The following is a 16,707-nucleotide window of genomic DNA, read 5'->3' as shown; positions in this document are numbered from 1 at the left end:
CCTATCTCCCAGTCTCTATGGGCTGGTTATAGTTTAACTTCTTTATACTACATGATAACACCACTACTTGTCTGTGAAGCTATGAAAAAGTTTGCTTTTCCTTTGAATAATACCAATTAATAGACACAGGTGGACTTTAATTCCTCCACCAAAAACAGCTCTTAAAAATATCTAGCCCTTCGTTTGTAGACTTGAGTTCAGTGTGTCTCACCTATTACAATAGTCTTAAATAAGATATTCTTTGTCTGTTTAACTTTGTCAGGTGCAATTATTCTTTGATAGCACCAAGCACACAAATTCCTTAAGGTCTGGGTATTTGCTGTTCCTTCCCTCTGAAATGTGTTGATCCCTATGCATGACTTGCTCCTCACTCCCTTTAGACTTGTATTCAAAACTAGAGGCCCGGTGCATGAAATTCGTGCATAGGGGAGGTCCCCTCAGCCCAGCCTGCACCCGCTCCAATCCGGGACCCCTCGGGGGATGTCCAACTGCTGGTTTAGGCCCAATCCCAGGGATAAAGAATAAATCGGCAGTCAGACATCCCTCTCACAATCCTGGACCACTGGCTCCTAACTGCTCACCTGCCTGCCTGCGTGATCGCCCCTAACTGCCCCCCCTGCTGGCCTGGTCACTCCTAACTGCCCCCCCTGCCGGCCTGGTCAACCCACACAGCCTGCTGTTCAGTCGTTTGGTCGTCCCTCAATAACCCCCCTGCCGGCCTGGTCACCCCATGCAGCCTGCTTGTTCAGCCGTTTGGTCATCCCTCACAACCCCCCTGCCAACCTGGTCATAGGCAGCTATCTTGTGAGGGTGTGAGGGATAATATGCATATTACCTCTTTATTATATAGTGCTGGAGGCCCAGTGCACAAAATTCGTGCACTGGGGGGAGGTCCCTCAGCCTGACCTGTGCCCTCTCACAGTCTTAGAGCCCTGCAATCAATTACTCCAAAGAGGTAGGCCCCACCCACCTGGCCAGGGCTCTGTGATGGATCGCCTCAAAGTGGTAGGCCCTGCCCACCTGGCCGGGGCTCCACAATGGATCACCCTCACAGAAGGAGGTCCCACCAACCTACCAAAGTACCACCATGGGGTAGCCTGGGCCTCCCTCTTTGGGGTGATCGTGGAGCCCCCCGATTGACCAATCACCCTACAGGCCAGTGGCCTGGGCCTGCCTCTGCAGGGTGATCATAGGGTGATGGACGGGCCCCCGACCAATTGCATCACACCTGCCTTAGCTGGCCTGGCACCAGTGGGTGTCATAGTGTGTTCGTCCAGAAGTTTGTCTGGACAGTCATTCTGCTGTTTGGTCATTCAGTCAATTTGCATATTATGCTTTTATTATTATAAGCTAGAGGTCCGTTGCATGATATTCGTGCAAGAATAGGCCTTTCTTCCCCTGGCTTTGCTCCCGGGCCGCCCAGGAGCCACCAAGTCCCCATTCCCGGGCCACCTGGGAGCCGCCAAGTCCCCACTCCTGCCCGGAGCACTGCTCCTGTAGCTCCCTCTGCTCCCCCTCCCCCTCCACCCCCCTCATAGCAGGCATCCCACTTCCCCCCACTGCTCCATGCCTGCATATGCAAATTAACCCATCATCTTTGTTGGGTTAATTTGCATAGTCACTCCTGATTGGCTGTGGGTGTAGCGGAGGTATGGTCAATTTACATGTTTGTCTATTATTAGGTAAGATGCCAGTCTATCCATGAGCTTTTCTGCCTTATATAAAATAGCAAATTCTATACCGTCAAAAAAAAAAAATCTATCTTAACTTGCTTCATTATTCTTCAATGAATTTATCACTATCTAAATTAATTATATGTTTATTGTCTGTCTCTTTTCAATCTATATATAAAAAAAGCCAGCGACCATAACAGCCATAATGACCATAACGACCGGACGCTATGAATCCCACTGTAGCCAGCGAACCCACCCGATCAGGGGGTGGGGCTGGCTAGCCAACCTCATGGCCCCTCCCTCTTGCCTGCCTGCCCTGTTCAGAGTCTCCCACCCCAATCAAGAGCAGCCCTAAGGCCAAACACCCCCTCTCTTCCCCCCGGGCCAGCCCTGTCCCCCGATCAACCTGCCCCACCACAATAGGCCTGCAGCCCATCCCCCCTGCCGCACCTCCCACCCCAATAGGGGGAAGGGCCGGCCCGCCAACCTCCTGCAGCCCCTCCCCCCACCCAGCTCCACCCCAGATCAGCCCCCCCACTCCATCAGGGGCAGGGCCGGCCAATCACCCACAACCCCTCCCCATGATTGCCCTCCCCCAATCATCCCCAAACCCCAATCGGGGGCAGGGCCCGCCAGCCAATTGCCCTTGGCCCCTTCCCCCAGCCAGCCCAGCCCTGATGGGGCCCCAATCAGGGCATGCCAGCCAACCTCCCGCCATCTCCTCCTCCCAGCAGGCCTAGCCCTGATCCGCCCCAATTGGGCCCAGGCCGGCCCAACCCCACCCATGCACAAATTTGTGCACTGGGCCTCTAGTACAATATAAGTTCCATGGAGGGTGGAGGCAGAACTTTTTTTCTGGTTTGTTTACAGCTAAATCCCTGGCATTTTGATAAAGGTATTGAGGAACTACTCAACTAAATATTTGCTATATGAAAGAATAAAAATGAATTGAGAAATCAATGGCTATAGAGTGCCTTTTTGTGTCTCTAGAGCAAAACCTATTTGAACTTTACTCATTTAGCTATCCAAAACTTAGTAATGTCTGACTTAAAGAGTTGAGAACCTTCATTAATATACTCTATGAAATATGTAAATGCATTGCAAATGTGAGTTTACCTAGGACCTAGACAGATATGAAGTAAAATAAGGAAAGGTAATAATTAAAAACTAGATTCCATCAGAAGAAACATACTTCATAGGTCTATCACTTCCCTTTGCTTCCTCTGAATTTCTGATTCAATAACTTTATTGAAGAATCTATTAAATAACATTTTAGAAGACATGATAATATGATTTTTATCCTTCATTTTGTTTATGTGCTATGACAAAAGATAATGTTCAACTAAGAAATAACACAAATTTGAAATGAAAATTAGGAAGAGAGCTAATGTATGATAGTAATTAAACATCTGAAGGAAAGTGGGGGTATATTTTAAAAGAGAAACTTGTGAACTGCTAGTTAATTGGTTTACTTGGGAGAGGATATTAGTGGGGATATTGTTGTACCTCAAGCCCTAAAATAACATTATACTTCAGAACAAAAAAATAACAATCTGTCACCTAATTTATGAAATGTTAAATAGTTATTCTTCTTTAACTTAGGTCTCTCCAATACTCTTTAAAATAACAATCAAAACTAATGTATAAAAGCATTTACCATGTTCCAGATACTATTTAAAATACTTTATTTGGATCATCTTATATACTTCTCTCAACTCTATGAGGCTGTATTATTAATATCACCATTTACTTGCCAAAAGTGATAGACCAGTGAGCAGCAGAATCAAGAAGGCTATGAAAATCAGGTGAAGATTTGGATTAATTATCGTATGAAAGTTGTATTGGTATTAGACAAGAGAATAAGCAGTAGTTGGCATAGAAAATGTATAATTACCTTATTTTCTACCACAGGTCCTAAAGGGAACTGCACCTTTAATGTCTACACAGCTTGCCAGTGGGTTCCCCAACCTCAAGAAAAGATTGTTTATGACTTCCTCCTTTCGCAACTTGCAGTGAATTTATTGAAATCCTGTGGCCAATTTGCAGCACTTTGTAGAGACCCTGTCACCAATAGTAGAGCATCATTAACTGAGTGGGGGGGATAGGAAGGGTAATGGGGGAATAAAGACACATATGTATCACCTTAATAAATACAGAAATTAAAAAATATAATAAAAAAATAAAAACAATCCTAATTAGTGATCTTGCATCTGCACAATGAGAAACATCACAATGAAAATGTGACCTCTCTAAGATTATTTTCAAACAACAAAGAGGAAAACATATGTTTAAAAGAATGACTAGAGATTAAGGGCATAGACTGCATAATCAGAGAAACTTGAATTCAAAATGGAGCTTGAAAGGCATTGGTTGTTGATTTCAGCAACTAACTGAATTATTTGGGACTGCAGCTTTCTCATTTATAAAGTGAAAAGGTAAAATTAGTACATATTTTAAATAATATAATGATAAATAAATGCAGTAACACATGTTATTCACAGCATAGGACTACCATGGAACAAGCACCCTATAGTCACAGTCAATATATAATACTTCAATAAAATACAAATTTTGTTAGAGATATAAATTATATTACTACTAGAAGCCCGATGCACGAAGATTCGTGCTAGAATGGGCTTTCTTTTTCCTGGCTGCCGGCACCGCCTTTCCACTCTGGTTCAGCCCCTTTCCACTTAGGCCCTAGAGCCACCTCTTTCAGCTCCAGCCCCACCTTCCCAAGCTGCCCAGAGACCCTGAGAGACCAGGGGTGGGGCAGAACGCCCCACTCCCGTCACTCAGAGCCTGTGTATGCAAATTAACTGCCATATTTGTTGGGTTGATTTGCATATCACTCCTGATTGGCTGGTGGCGTAGCAGAGGTATGGTCAATTTACATGTTTGCCTATTATTAGGTAAGATGAAATTTATTACAATGTAATTTTCAACTTTAGAAAAATACTAAAGCTTATTTATTATAAGATACTCTAATTTGTTTTTATCTTAAATACCATTTTGTTTCCTTTTCTGATAGACTGTAAGCTTGTTAAAGAAAGAAATTAAATCTCCTTCATTTAAGTCAATGAATCTTTATTCATTGCCTGCAATGTGTCAGCTATCATTCTAGGACCAAAGAAATAAAAATAAACAAAAAAGAAAAAGTCCTTAATTTCATAAGGCTTAATTAAAAAAGATAAAAACTGGTAATAAACAAACAAATAAACATATAGCACATATATTATAGTTAGAGGGTTATCTTAAATATCTTAAATAGATCTGGTTCACAATAGGCACTCAATTAATATAAATTGGATTTAATTTCATTATTTTTAATTATGTCGATATAACATGGAGAATCTGTAGAGGTGTGCTTGAGTGAGTTCTTTCTATCTCAGGAAAGCCAATTGTCTGCATGTCTTCCTAATCTGGTGTTCAGTTCTGCAAATTCACTTTAATAACTTTAAGTCAGCCATGGTAAGAGTTTTTAACACAACAGAAATCAGCAATGCTACAAACAGCAGCTATTTTTCCTGAGAACCAGTGGTTAAACATTTATCAGCACTCCACTGGATAAAGGCTGACAAAGTATGAAATCTGAATTTTATGCACTTCTTATAATAAAAAAAAAAACCTTAGTGTATATAATAGTACATCAATATATTTTAGAGAGTCACACTTACAAATTATGTAATGCAGTGTTAGTCTGAACATTACATATCTAATTTTTTTCTCCCAATACTGAGTTACTATCGCTTCATTATTCAGGCCCCTGGAAGAAGCATAATGTCCATAACCCACAAAACCAACCAAGTACTACATGTTTTCTATTTAATTTTAAATGTACCATTTTGATGAAATAATTTAGTATTATGTAATTTTATATGCTTTAAACGTAATAACTCACTAGCTATGGAAGAAAAAGAGAAGCTTCTGAGTGTCAAGAGGAAGCAAATTTGAGATTATTTCCCTGTGGAAAATTTCATGAAAATCATTTAGTTGACTTTATGCAGAGCTAAAGGCCCTGGGCTAGAAATTTCCCAGGGCTACATGCCTGGGGAGCATAAATTATTAAATCATAATTTTAAAAAGAAAACTGAAAAACATTTCAAATTCTGCTACAACATATGATTTATTGTTTAATTTTTAGTGGTATAATGTATCAAATTTGTTTTGTCCTTATTATGTTTCAGATATATATATTCCTATTAAAATATTACATACAGATTTGTTTCTGAATTTAAAATGTAAGGAAGGGAAACATTTGTGTATTCTTAGTTACCAAGAGATCTCATAAATAAGAAGCAAGTGAACCTGAGAATTATCTATCTGTTCTCAAAAACAACTTCAAACTATTTCTAGTCTATGCCCCAGCCAGAACATTCAAATCTTATTATACTTAGTCACAGTTTAATATCATGGAAATTAAATATCAGATTAAATCTTAAGAGTATGGTTACATTATTTAAATTATAATGATCAGCAAGTGGCAATAACCTATCAAATATCTATATATAAAACCCTAATATGCAAATAGACCGAATGGCGGAACAGCTGAACAATTGAAAAGGTCACTATGAAGTGCACTGACCACCAGGGGGTGTGCGTGGAACATGGTGGGTGTTGGCTGTGGCGGGATGGTGGAGCAGGTGAGCGGGAGCTCCAGACCAAGGTGGGGCGAGCCTCTGGTGGTTACTGAAAATTCTTTGCTCCTGCACACTGCAGTCCCGCCGGGCGCTCACACCTTCTGCCAGTGCCGGCCCCATTCACACCTGCTGCCAGGGCCGGAGCCACCGCTCACACCCGATGCCGTGCCCGGCACCATCCCCAATCACTTGGTGCCATCAGTGGGTGCAAGCAGCAGCTGCCGGTCCCGATCGCCTCTCAGGGCTTCTCCAGTGACGGCAGCTGCCACTCGCACCCACTGCCAGTGATGGCCCCCCTGGCAACCACAGCCAGTGCCAGAGCTGCCACTCACACCAGCTGCCAGTGCCCGGCACAGGTCTTGATCACTCATGCCATCATCGGGGGCAAGCGGTCGCTGCTGGCCCTGATCACCAATGAGGGCTTTTTCACCTCCCCCTGTTCCTGAGGGGTGATCGGGGCAATAGCCACTGCTCACACCTGCTGCTGGCACCGGCCACAATCACTTCACGCCAACAGTGGGTGCGAGCTGGGTCAGCACCATTAGCCTGTGGGAGCGGAGGCAGTGGGAGCAGGGCTGCCAGCAGACAGGGGACTAGGGGCCGTGGCGGGAAGGCCCAGGCAGGGGCACAGAGGATGGACCAAGATCCACCCCTGTGCCCACTGCAGCCTGGTGGCCCACAGTTCCTTTCAAGGTGCACGAATTTGTGCACTGGGCCCCTAGTTTTTTAATAATAGTAAATGGGTATCATTTATCCAAAACCACCCCTATCCTGGACACAATGGTTGGCACTTTACGTATTATCTCTAATGTCCATGACAACCCTATCAGTAAAGTATTACAAATGAAGAAATTTATGTGCAGAGAGACAGTGCCCTCCTAGGTCCAACAACTAGCAAGTGGCAAAAACAGGACCCTAAAAAAAAATGCCCTTTTTTCTCAAAAGCCCATGTAAATTTATTGAAATTCTTGGCAATTACTTACTTTTACTGCTAATCACCCTTAATTTGTTCTATGGCGTTCTTTTCCTTGGGGGAAAGAACATAAACATCAACTTGGCAATAGGGGCAATTATCTCCACTGACACTACCATCCAAAGCCAACGCAAAGCAGATTGAATTGGAACCAAAAGTTTTCCCCCAGCTTTGTTTTGGATGATATGTTTTAATTAGCTTACAAATGGTACAAATTGTCCTTTTGAGTTTATGCCAGGAGCAAAGTAGAAGTTGTGGCTCTTATTTTTAATAGGAAGTTCAGACTTCAATTTTTGACAAAAAAGTTATAAATAAAAAGAAACTGTCTAGCAAAATCTTTTATTTCCAGGTAAAATGGCAGCCTCTGGTAAAGGAGCCAACAATCATTTTCAAAGGGAAGATTATCTATCGTAAAATTTTCTTAACCCTTTGCACTCGCTTGCTTTTTTCTCGATTCCTTTATTCTACTCGGGATTTAATTTTTTAAATACCCCAGATTTTACAAAGCGCGGCAGTAGAATAAAAAACTGGAGTTTCTTTTCATACAAACTTACTTATTTGGATTTTTTTATATTTCAAATTATTGATGCATTCAAAGAGTAATTTGCACTCGACATCTGAGTGCAAAAGGTTAAAGATAGCAAAGACATCTTGAAATATTAATGTTTATTGCATGTAAATGGCTAATTATTTTTTTATCTACATTCTGGTAATAGATTTATTTTGTATATTGTAAAAATATAAATTAATTAATTAATTTTATAAAAAGATAGCAAAAACATATCCTAAGATTAGCATTGAAGACAAGCTAATGTATTTTTCTGTGTATAAGATGCTATTTTTCTCTAAAATCATTAGAATGAAAATCTAGGGGCATCTTATACACGAAAGTTAGCCGAAGAGGGAGCCAGGAGGGTGCGTAGCTGTCCATACCTTGTCAAACAGGCTTCCTCCAATCATGAGCCTTATTGTTACTAGTGTCAGCTGATGCCCTAATTGGAGGTGGAGGTGGAGATGGAGAGTACACAGATGCAACAGGGACTGGAGCATTCTGAGCCCATAAAGATGTCAAAAAATAGCAGAAACCGGTTTGGCTCAGTGGATAGAGCGTCAGCCTGTGGACTTAAAGGTCCCAGGTTTGATTCCCGTCAGGGGCATGTACCTTGGTTGCAGGCACATCCCCAGTAGGGGGTGTGCAGGAGGCAGCTGATCGATGTTTCTCTCTATCTCTCTCCCTTCCTCTCTGTAAAAAATCAATAAAATATATTTTAAAAAATATGTCAAAAAATAAAAAGATAAATACCTATAAGTGATTGTCTTACTCTGCAAAATTCAAACTGAATGTAATCAGCTATGCAAAAGAGCATGGAAATAGAGCTGGAGCGAGACAATTTGGACCTCCTCCCACTGAGTGTATGATCAGACAGTGGAGAAAACAGGATAACCAACTCCTTAAGATGCCAAAAAAGAAGAAGGCCTTAAGAGGAAAACCAGCAAAATGTTTAAAATATTGATTTCTTAATTTTGGGTTGGAAAAGTGTGTGTGTGGGGAGGTGGGGGCAGGATCTTATACCCAGAAAAATATGGTACCTGGGTCTTACAAGTGAATCTAGAAAAAAAAAAAATTAGGTCAAAATGTGTAATAGTTGTATTGTGAGGTAAGAATTTATATATATCCAAGAATAATGAATTAAATTAGAGAAATGCCATGAAATACACAGCCCCAGAAGTGATGTCAGAGAATTAGTGCCTAATTTCTTATAAATATGCCCTTTATTTGGAAAGTATATTTAAGGGATTCTATGGGACTGTAGAAGTAGAACATGCTTGCCTGTCTCTCTTCCTGCCTGATTTCCTTTACTCAAATATTGGCAAACAGAGCAGTCATTTGAGGCTTATCAAACTTTTCATTTAGTGGTACATTTCTAAGTATGTTATGAATTACATAGACATCCAACATATAGTTTTTGTGAATTTTAAAGTGTTTACTGTGACAAGTGTTTGATTCATCTGAAATGTATTTTGTGTGTGAGATTAGGGATCCATTGCTTTTTTGGGATACTCAATCTCCCAAAACACTTATTTAATAGCATCTTTCTCCACTGATCTGCAATACCACTTGCCATATATAAGATTTACATACACTGAGTGGCCAGATTATTATGATCTCTGAACGAATAATAATCTGGCCACTCAGTGTATATACAGGTAGATAAAATCTGGTACACTTTCTGAGCTCTCTGTTCTCTTTTATTTCTATCTCAAATATAACAATATCAACACTATGCTGTAACAAATATAAAATATAACTATAATATTAAATGTCTTTAGAATAAGTCGATGTCTGACAGGGCAAACTCTCTACACTTTCCTTTTCTCTGTTAGTAGTATCTTGGCTATTTTTGAGGCTTTCAAATTTCATATTAATTTTAGCATAAGTTTGTCAAGTTTCATGAAAATAACCTGTTAAAATTTTGAATGACATAATATTGAAGAGGTCTATTTGAAGACAATTGATTTTATATTTCTTTTTGGTTTTATTTAGAGATAGAGTGGAAGAGAGAGGGAAAGACAGAGAGAAACACACCCACTGGTTGCCTCCTGCACATGCCCTGAGCTGGGGAGAAGCCTGCAATCCAGGTACATGCCCTTGACCGGAATAGAGCCCGGGACCCTTTGGTCTGCAGTCCAACACTCTATCCACTGAGCCAAACCAGCTAGGGCGATATTTTTAATATATATTGTATCTATGAACATGGTGTGGTGGTATGGCATTTCATTTATTTAGGTTTTGTTAATAACTTTCATTAACGTTTTACAGATTTCTGCACAAAAGTCTTGCCCACTTGCTTGTTTTATTGCTACGCATCTCATAGTTTTGCTGATTTTATAAATATATCCCTTCTCACTCATGCATTTTATTCTAAATATGTCAGTTAGTATATAAAAATACAATTGACTTTTGTACCTACAATTGTATATACAATCTTATATCCCAAATTAGCTAATCTTTCTTGATAATTCTAATAATTTGGCAATTTCTGCATAAACAATATATCATGTAGGAATAATGACTTCTTCTTTTATTCCAATTGTTATAGGTTTATTGCTCTTTTTTATCTTTACTATGCTTACTAAGACCTCTGGGAAAATGGCAAATTGAAGCAGTGGTCGTAGGCACACTTGTTTTGATCTTCTAATTTAAAGGAAATTATTTAGCATTCACAATTAAATATGCATTGTAGGATTTTTATAGATATCCTTCATCAGTTTTTATTTATTTATTTATTTAGTTAGTTAGTTAGTTATTTTTATTTTATTTTTTTAATCCTCACCCAAGGATATTTTTCCATTGATTTTTAGGAGAGTGGAAGAGAGAGGGAAAGATAGAGAGAAACATCAATGTGAGAGAAACACATCAATTGGTTGCCTCTTGCATGAGCCCTAACCAGGGCCCAGGTCAGGGAGGAGCCTGCAACCCAGGTACATGCCCTTGACCAGAATTGGACCTGGGAACCTTTGGTCCACAGACCAACACTCTATCCACTAAGCCAAACTGGCTAGGGCATATCCTTCATCAATTTAAAGAGATTCCTTCTATACCTATGAATATGTTAGATTATATGACAAAAAGGTATTAAGTTTGCTAATTGCCTGACTTTAAAACTGAGACAATTCTAGATTATCCAGGTAGATTAATTTTATGTGCCACCTTGGCTGAGCCATTTGCCCAAACATTTAGTCAAATGTTATTCTGGCTGTTTCTTGAGGGTGTTTTTTTGTGTAAGATTCACATTTAAATGGGTAGACTTTGACTAAAGCATATTGCCCTCCATAATGAACTAGTAAGTGGGCCTCACCAGTCAGTGAAGGCCTGAACAGAATCAAAGGCTGACCTTCTCCAAGCAAGAGGGAATGCTCCATCAGCCTGCCTTCACTCCATCTTCAATATCAGCTCTTCCTGGTTTTCCAAATGACTATCTTTGAAATCAAACAGTAACACTTCTCCAAGTCTCCATCCTGCTGGCCTCCCTCATCAGAATTTGGATTTGCCAAGCCTCAACAATCACAAGTCAATTCTTTAAAACCTTTCTATCCCACCTGCCCAGTGTTGCTCAGTAGGTTGAGCACTGTCCCATGCACCAGGAGGTTGCCCATTGGATTCTCTCTCTCTCTTTCTTTCTCTCTCTCTCTCTCTCTTTATGCCCACTTTACCATCTTCTATCTTTCCCCAATCTCCCTTCCCTCTGGTAATCATCATATTGTTGTCTGTGTCCATGAGTCTCTTTTTTTTTTCTTTGCTTAATCCCTTCATTCTTGTCACCCAGCCCCAAAACACTGCTCAACTGACAATGGTCAGTCTGTTCTCTGAATCCATGAGTCTGTTTCTGCTTTGTTAGTTTATTTTGTTCAGTAGATTCCATATATAAGTGAAAGCTTATGGTACTTGTTTTTCTCTAACTGGTTTATTTCTCTTAGCATAATAATCTCCAGGTCCAAGCATGCTGTCACAAAAAGTAAGAATTTTATCGTTTTTATGGCTGATTAATATTCCATTGTGTAAATGTACCACAGATATTTTTCTCTTTTTTTAAGCCTCACCAGAGAATATGTTTTGTGTGTGTGTGTGTGTGTGTGTGTGTGTGTGTGTGTGTGTGTGTGTGTGTGTTTTAAATAAATTTTTTGTTGATCCTCACCCGAGGATATTTTTCCATTGATTATTGAGAGAGAGTGGGAGGGAGAGGGAGACACAGAGAGAGAGAAGCATTGAAACATTGATGTGAGAGAGACACATCGATTGGTTGCCTCCCTCATGCACCCATGACCAATGCTCTATTCACTGAGCCAAACCAACTAGAGCAGGATACGTTTTCACTGATGTTTTACAGAGAAAGGGAGAGAGAAGGGAGGGAGGAAAAGAGAGAGAGAAAGAGAGAGAAACATTGAAGTGAAAAATATCTATCAGTTACTATCAGTTACCTCCTGTACATGCCCTGATCTCTCGGATCAAACCTGTAACCTAGGTATGTGCCCTGACTAGGAATTGAACCCAATCCCGGAAGCCAATTCCAGCATGTCAGCAAGGCTGAATCATCTGGAGATGGCTGAGGGCATTTCCCCAAACCTGAAAAGGATGCATGAAGGGATTGCTTGCTGCCAGCTAAGGGCATTTCAATCTACATGCTATTGCCTCCTCCTGGCCAAACACCTGAACAGCCAGAGGTAGTTTCACCAATCTGACAATGGATTCTGTGTACCAAACCCTGGCCTTTGAAGTGTATATCTACCTTGCCTTAGGACAATTTGTGTTAATAAAAAGCAAGAGGTCCTGAGACAAGGAGAACTTAGTTCCTTTAGCTAAGTCTTCTCAGACTCCCCAAAATGCCTTTCAATATTATGTTTCGTCTCTGGACTTTTACTTTATTTACACACAGCACTTCTCCACATTCCTGAGCCCTTCTAGATGCTGGATCAAGAATCCTGCCATTAACCCAATACCTTTTGGTGTACGGGACAATGCTCCAACCAACTGAGACACCCAGCCAGGTTTGTACCATGGCTTTTTTATTCACTCATTTATGATAGGTACTTCCAACTCTTGGCTAAACTCTTAATAAAATGGTAATATGCAAATCGACCAAACAGCCAAATGACCGGTCACTATGACGCACACTGACCACCAGGGGGCAGATGCTCAACACAGGAGCTGCCCCCTGGTGGTCAGTGAACTCCCACAGGGGAGCATCACTCAGCCAGAAGCCCAGAAGCCCGTCTCCACAGCAGTGCTAAGGATAGTTGGAGCCGGCCTAAGCCGTCAGTCAGACATCCTCCGAGGACTGCGATAGGGTACAGGCCCAGGCTGAGGGACCCCCCCCTCCAAGTGCACAAATCTCGTGCACCAGGCCTCTAGTTGTACATAATGCTACAATAAACATAGGGGTACATACATTGTTTCAAATTCGTCTTTCAGGTTTCTTTGGATATATTTCAGGAAGTGGAATTTCTGGGTCACAATCAGTTCCACTTTTAACTTTTTGAGGTAACTCCATACTGTTTTCCACAGTGGCTATACAGTCTGCATTCCCACTAACAGTGCACCAGGGTTCTCTTTTCTCCACAACCTTGCCAGCACTTATTTGGTGATTTATTGATGATAGCCATTCTGACAGGTGTGAGGTGATATCTCATTGTGATTTTAATTTGCCTTACTCTGATGATTAGTAACAATGAGCATCCTTTCATAGAATGTCTATTGGCCATTTATATGTCCTCTTTGGAGAAGTATCTATTCAGGTTCTTTGCCCATTTCTTAACTGGATTGTTTATGTTTTTTGGGGGGTGAGTCTTATAAATTCCTTATCAATTTTGAATATTAAACCCTTAGCAGATATATCAGCGAATATGTTCTTCCATTCAGTGGGTTGTTACTTGTTTTATTTTGTTGATGAGTTCCTTTGCTATACAAAAACTTTTTAGTTTAATGTAGTCACATTTGCTTATTATTTCTTTTTTTCCATCGAAACAAGGTGATAGATCAGAAAAATATTGCTATGAGAAATGACTGAGATTTTACTGCCTATATTTTTTCTAGGATTTTTATGGTTTTGAGTCTAATGTTTAAGTCTTTGATCCATTTTGAATTTATTTATGTATATGGTGTAAGAAGTTGGTTTACTTTCTTTTTTATGCAACTAACTGTCCAATTTTCTCTTTCTACACTAAAAGGAACTGGAAAAAGTTTATTTAAAAAAAACTGTATTTATTGCCATCTTATGTATTTATATGTCATTATATGTATAAATAAATACATATATCATTAAATACATGATATATGTATTTATTGTCATCTTAATTTTTTAGCTATATTCCTCTGGTGGTGGTGGTGGTGGTGATGGTTGTTCTTCTTCTTCTTAGTTTCTCTTTCTAATAGTTAATTATTAAGGTGTAAAAATGCAGATGATTTCTGGATATTTACTATGTATCCTGCTACTTCACTAAATTCATTTATCAGTTCTAGTGGGTTTTTGGTGGACTATTTAGGGTAGTCTATATACAGTATCATATCATCGGCAATAATGACAGTTTTACTTCTTCCTTTCCAATCTCAATGCTTTTTCTATCTTCTTGTCTGATTGCTATGGCAAAGATATTGGCTGTGTGTTTTTCATATATGGTCTTCATTACATTGAGGTATGATCCCTCTATCCCATTGTGCTAAGAGTTTTTATCATAAATGGTTGCTGGATTTTAATAAATGCTTTTTCTGCATTTATTGATGTGATCATGTAGTTTTAATCCTTTATTTGGCTTATTTGGTATGTCACATTTATTGATTTTTGGATATTGTACCAACCTCGCATCTCCAGAATAAATTCTACTTGATCATAGTGTATCACCTTTTTATTGTATTGTTGTATCCAGTTTGCTAATATTTGTTGTGGATTTTAGCAGCTATCTGCATCAGGGATATTGGCCTATGATTTTCTTTCCTTGTAGTGTCTTTATCTGGTTTTGAAATTAGGATAATGTTGGGCTCATAAAATGAGCTTGGGAGTCTTCCCTCCTCTGAATTTTTTGGAATAATTTGAGAAGAATAGGTGTTAATTCTTATTTGAATGTTTGGTAAAATTCATCTGTGAAGCCATATGGTCCAGGGCTTTTGTTTGTTGGGAGTTTTTGTTTTTGTTTTTATTGTTTCACTTTCACTAGTCGTAACCTGTCTATTCATAAATCTCTGATTCTTTCTGATAAAGTTTCAGAAGATTGTATGTTTCTATGGATTGGTTTATTTCTTCCAGATTGTCCAATTTGCTGACATACAGTTGCTTGTAATATTTTCTTACAATTCTTTTATTTCTTTGGTGTCAGTTATTTCTCTTCTTTAATTTCTAATTTTATTTCTTTGGGTCCTTCTCTCTTTTTTGCTTGATGAGTCTGGTTAAAGGATTGTCAATCTTGTTTATCTTTTCAAAAAATCAGCTCTTAGTTTAATTGATCTTTTATTTTTTTTTACTCTATTTCATCTCTAATTATTATTTCCTGTTTTCTACTCACTTTAGACTTCATTTGTTGTTCTTTTTCCAGTTTCTTTTAGTGTAAAGTTAGATTTATTATTTCTTGAGGTAGGCCTGTGAATTTCCCTCTTAGGTCTACTTTTACTGTGTCCCAGAAATTTTGGGTTCTTGTGATCTCATTTTCATTAGTTTCAAGATATATTTTGATTTCTTCCTTAATCTCATTGTTAACTCATTCATTGTTTAGTAACATGTTATTTATCTTCCATGTTTTTGTGTTTTTTTTTTCAGTTTTTTCTTGTGCTTGATTTCTAGTTTCATACCATTATGATCAGAGAAGATGCTTGATATGAATTCAATTTTCTAAATTTATTGAGATTTTTTATGTGTCTAACATGTGGTCTATCCTAAAAAGTGTTCCATGTACACTTGAAAGAATGTATATTCTGCTGCTTTGAGGTGAAATGCTCTAACAATATCATTAAATACTCTAGTGTGTCATTTAAGGCCACTTTCTCTTTGTTGATTTTCTGTCTGAAAAATCTATTCATTGATGTCAATGGGGTGTTAAATCTTCTACTATGACTGTATTACTGTTCACTTCTCCCTTTATGTCCATCAAGATTTGCTTTACATATTTCTATGCTCCTATGTTGGGTGCATAAATGTTTATCAAGGATTATATCCCCTTGTTAGATTGTTCCCTATTATCAGTATGTAGTGTCCTTCTTTGTCTTTTACTATAGCCTTTGTTTTATTTTTTAAATATTTTTTATTGATTCTTTAGAGAGAGAAAGGAAGGGAGAGGGAGTAGGAATCATCAATGTGAGAGAGAAACATCAATTGCTGCTTCCTGCACACCCCCTACTGGGGATCAAGCATGCAACCTGGGCATGTGGCCTGACCAGGAATTGAATCAGCAACCTTTTGGTGTACAGGATAATGCCCAATCAACTGATGCACACCAGCTATGGCTAAAACCTTTGTTTTAATATCTATTTTGTCACATATAAGTATTGCTACACCAGCTTTTTTTTTTTTTTTTCATTTCTATTTTCATCACATATCTTTTGTCATCCCTTTACTTTTAGTCTGTGTGTATCTTTCTTTCTGACATGGGTCTTTTGTAGATAGCATATATGTGGGTCTTGCTTTCTTATCCATTCAACTACTTTATATCTTTTGATTGAAGCATTTACATTTAAAGTGATTACTGATATATGTATTTATTGCCATCTTAATTTTTTAACTATATTCCTCTGGTGGTGGTGGTGCTTCTTCTTCTTCTCCTTCTCCTCCTTCTCCTCTTCCTCCTCTTCCTCCTCTTCCTCATCCTCCTTTTCCTCCTTTTTTCTTTTTCTTCTTGTTCAAGCAGGCCCTTTAACATTTCTTATAATATTCATTTA

This window comes from Eptesicus fuscus, chromosome 7 (genome assembly GCF_027574615.1).
Source record: "Eptesicus fuscus isolate TK198812 chromosome 7, DD_ASM_mEF_20220401, whole genome shotgun sequence".
In the NCBI taxonomy this organism is placed as follows: Eukaryota; Metazoa; Chordata; class Mammalia; order Chiroptera; family Vespertilionidae; genus Eptesicus; species Eptesicus fuscus.
This window is presented reverse-complemented; position numbering follows the sequence as displayed.